We start from the raw sequence: 4,768 nt of genomic DNA on the forward strand, positions 1-4,768 counted from the left end.
GCCAATACTGTGATGGGTGGATAGCTGTATATGCAGAGAGGTTGGGGAAGGAGGAGAAATATGACACAACCACTCTGTCCAGCCAGAGTCCCTCAGAAAAATCCATGTGGTTAAAGTGAATCACTGCCAACGGAGTTTAACTTGTATTATTTAAGTGATTTTTATTTTGAGAATAATTCCTGTACTTCTAATCCTTTTTTCCCATGGCAAGAGATCTTTTAGGCTTCTAAATACCCATTTTATAAGTTTGTATTCATCGACAGGGACCATGAATCTTCTTCAAACAGGAGCTGTGGTCAGCAACAGTAACTTCAAGTGTTAATACTACCAGTTATAGAAATAAACTTAATGTGGTCCAAGTGGTGCTGTTGTCACTGTTATTCTCCTGAATTCTATGATAGACTTTGTTGCTGAAATGAAGAACAACAGATCGTGTTTAGCCTATTTTAGCTTTATAGAGAAACAGTTATTTCATGGTTATTTCACATTTTAATCCATTCAACACGTGTAAATATATTTTTAGAAAAGTAATGTCACAACATATGCAGGAGAGAGTAGGTTTTCATTGTTTATACAAATTAAACATCTTAGTTTTCTTAGTGTGTCAGTCAGGCTTCACACAGATATAACTTTGAACAAGGTAATGAGTTATTTCTCACTTTTCTTTACCTTTAAAGCCTTTACATTTATCATGTTTCTTTTTCTTTCTCATTCATAAAATAGACTATTCTAAGCTGACAGTCTAACTGGCTGCTGGGTGGTGGCTGTTTCATGAAAATGAGAGTAATATTAATGTTTTCATAAAAATCATAATCAATATGCATGAAAACATTGTGTTGGCCTTAGGAAAAATGTGACGTAGTGTCTTCTGTGATAAAGTAGATAAAATGTGCCATCTCACACAGGTTTTCATTTTGAGGAGAAATCATATTGACTTCTAGGTTTTTGTTTCAGTGAAGAAAACATGCTGCTGGGGGTTGGAGAAAATGTGTTGTCCTTTCCAGTGGAGAAACCTTGTTGTACATTCTGAGTTTCCATATCAGTGAAGAAAATTTGTTGCAGGACCCACAAATTTGTCCTTACAATTAAAGATAACATGCAGTGGTTGAATAATTTTTTGCCCTTTCAGTGGGGAAAATGTTTTTAAATGCTCTAGAGGATTCCTGTTCCATGGAGAAAAGGGTCTGAAGTGGTCTCTTACAATTGGGAAAAGGCAATGCAGTGCCATTAATCATTACCGATGTGGAACTGCTTTGTAATAAATCAATTATGGCTTTCCTTTTCGCCTCCAGACAGCCTGAATCTATTTATTATTTTAATAAACTAGATGGTACATCGGTTGAAATTAATCTCTGTGAGAGTCAGACAAATGAGACAGATAGAGAGACCGTGTCTGTAGAGACATAGCGCTGACTGGCATTTGAAAGAAAATATATGGCATCCCGCCCACCTGAGATGGGATAGACGTGATTCCTGCTCTAGTAATATCTCACACTTCCTGTGTAGAAACCTGGTGATGCAATGTCCTTGAAGTTATAAGATGAAGAAGGCAGGTGCCAGACCGCAGCCTCCTCACTCTGACAGGAATGCAAACACCAGTCCCAAGGAGGAATCTTCATCCAGCACAGGTTCCGCTAGATATCAGAAGGGATTCATACACCAAGAAAAGCATTAATATCTCTTGATATGAGATAAAAATCAAAGAAACGTTCAGAAAAAGATTTTAAATTGTTTAAAAAAACATTTAGTTTTCCACTTTATGTGGTCGCTATTATTTTGTCTGTTGCCCGTTATTTGTGAAGGTACATTGGTTCTCTGTAAAATAAAGAATATAGTCCAGACCAGCTTTAAAAAGGATCATGGCATAACTTTTGTATGGCTTGAGGGACTTCAGTTAAATTGCTACTGACTGTACAGCTTCACCTTCATAGTAAATTCATGAGTGGTAGAAAATATTCTCCTTTAATACATTTGTAATAAGGAGGGACATAAATATGTCCTAAAATATCCAACTCAGTTTAAGACAATATGGGTGAGAATAAACTGAATATGAATGGCATAATACAGGCTATTGATGTGGCATGCCAACACTTCATTCTCCATGATAACTCCATTCACTATAAAAGACTGTATGTGGTTGCAGTTGCAGGAAATAAAATGTGGCTATTTAATTAGGGATTTTTTTTTCAAACCACTAGTTTCAGGTTGACGAATAATCTGTCATGCTTACTTGTTGAAATCCTGATAAATTACTCCACCAGTTTCTAGGGTTTGCCTGAAAAATGGCTCATTGTGAGGCCATAAATGAGCTAAAGTTGTGCGCTTTCACACGACAGCACACCACCTGCAGAGAGCACAAGACAATCCCTAGAGTTAGTCAGAGAGCCGGACAACCAGAGCATGACTCAGTGTAGAATTTGTGCATGTATGTCCATGTGGTGTGTGTGCTTGTGTATGTGAGAGTGGTTACTATGAATCATGCCAACAGGAAAAGACAAATGACCAGAAGAAGAGAGATCTAAGTGTGGAAAAAAAGGGAATGAGGGACACAGAACGAACATTATAATTTCCTGCTGGACCACTTGAAGGAGGGAGAGAAAAGATGAAAGAGAAAAACTGATTGAGGAGGACGAGGAGGATGGGACTGATGATTGGAGTGATGGGGATTAATTATTCCAAATGAAAGGGTTCAGGGAATAATATGAGGAGCACCATCACAAGTTCTCTCTTTCTGCGTTTCTATTTCCTGTTTGCAAGTGATGCCAAAGGTGTCCTGTTACTTCAGTACAAAAGCAGCAGTGTGATCTCTATTTGTTATAACCTTTAACTATTCCCTCAACATGACATCATGAAGAATGCAGTATATTTGAATTGTTTATCAGATAATATCAGAGAGTGCATTCCATCCAAGCAGCATTCCCATTTTGAACTTTGTGTCCAAACTTCCCCAAAACATTTTCCAGCTTTGTTTTCATAACCCACTCTGGTTATTTTCACTCATTCCTGTAAAATCTTTTTCCTTTCACATGGAATATGATTCCACAGTTGATCTCTTTTTTTTCCCTCTTTCATTTGGATGTGTTTATTTAGTAGAAAAACAACTGTAAAAACAAAACATGGTACAAATACAAAAGGTAGATTGGTTCTCACATTATGTGGTTGCAAGAGTTCCAACCCTCCTAACCATGAAAACATTCCCCTGAATTTGATATCATTATTAATTTGATAGTCAAGAAAAAATATATTTTACTAATGACTCTCTAGTGCTTCTGATCATCACCAGAATAAAGAGAACTATTACTTAAACCATCTTCTACCTTTCCAAAAAATGTTTTTGTACACATGCACAATAAATTGTTAATGTGTGTATTTTAGTATGTGCTCAAATAAGTTATTGTGTGTGACTAATGGTTTGGACGTATCATACTTCAGAGTTGTTAACTTGTTCTTTAGCATGCATATTATATGTTATATCACAAGATTAGTCTGTTTTAGCAATACATTGTTAGATAACTGAGTACCAAAAGGGTTGTTGGTATTTTGCTTTGAAAGAAGGAGTATTGGTTCTAATCTGAACAATTTATGAACTAATTAATATTTTTCCATTGAATGACACTAGAGAAGACTGCAATGACCCAATTTATGATACGTGTCTGCGAGGAGTGTAAAGGTGACCAACAGACCAGAAATAGACTAGGGTCCTTAAAATTGGGGTTAAGGTAAAGCAATTATTTTTGTTCAGTGCATTTGTAATTACTTTTTAAATAATTACAAATAGTTTTCTTCCTACCTTCCTCACTAAATATTTCATAGAAACTACACACGAATGTGACGTGAATGTTCTCTGTAGCGACAATGACTGTTAGCAATGAAGTGTGACTGACGACAGTGGGATTACCTGAAGGTGATTTATCATAGATCACATCTGCTCTCTTTCTTTGAATGTGATTGGTTGAACTCATATTGGTGGTTCATTATCAAAATCATAAAATGCGGGTTAGAAAAGATTACTGGTTTGTGTTAACATTATAAATCCATCAACGCCTTTCCCCCTAATTTTATCTTGATTACTACAAAGTGAAATTCCGTCTTGAGCTTTGTCACACTTGCGTGTGCCTCTTCCTGGTGGGTTCTTGGCTTCTCCAGTAGACTCAACATGTCACCCTGCTATTCTTGGAGTGTAATTTCCTGCTTGAACACATAGTGTTCGCATCATTTTCTGGTGCCAAGAAGTCCTGATGAGTTGAATCCTGTCGTCAGCATCATCGTACTCAGGGTGAAGAAATGAATGGGCTGATGTGCTGAAGAAATGGTTGAAGATATACTACTAGAACAACTATAATTAAGGGGAAGGTGGGGTGTTTTTGTTTGAGAAGGAAATGTAATTCAAGGCTGGAGCTTTATGTCACAAATGCTTTCCAACACTGCAGCACTGTACTACTACTACTACTACTACCTACTTCTGCTATTACTACAGCCACTACTACTTCCACTTTATGTTACTATTATTAAATTATTCTTGTAATAATAATAATAATAATAATAATAATAATAATAATAATAATAATAATAATAATAATAATAAAAACGTTTATAATCAATGAGCCGCTCTTTCTCTTTTGGTCTCTCGCACACACACACACGCACGCACGCACGCACGCACGCACACACACACACACACACAGAAATGTCACAGTATGTGTTACAGTAATGGAAAATGGATTCCCTTAGAACCAAGGCTAATTAGCTCATCTTATCTCATCTGTGG

This window comes from Antennarius striatus, chromosome 17, assembly GCF_040054535.1.
Source record: "Antennarius striatus isolate MH-2024 chromosome 17, ASM4005453v1, whole genome shotgun sequence".
NCBI classification, from domain to species: domain Eukaryota; kingdom Metazoa; phylum Chordata; class Actinopteri; order Lophiiformes; family Antennariidae; genus Antennarius; species Antennarius striatus.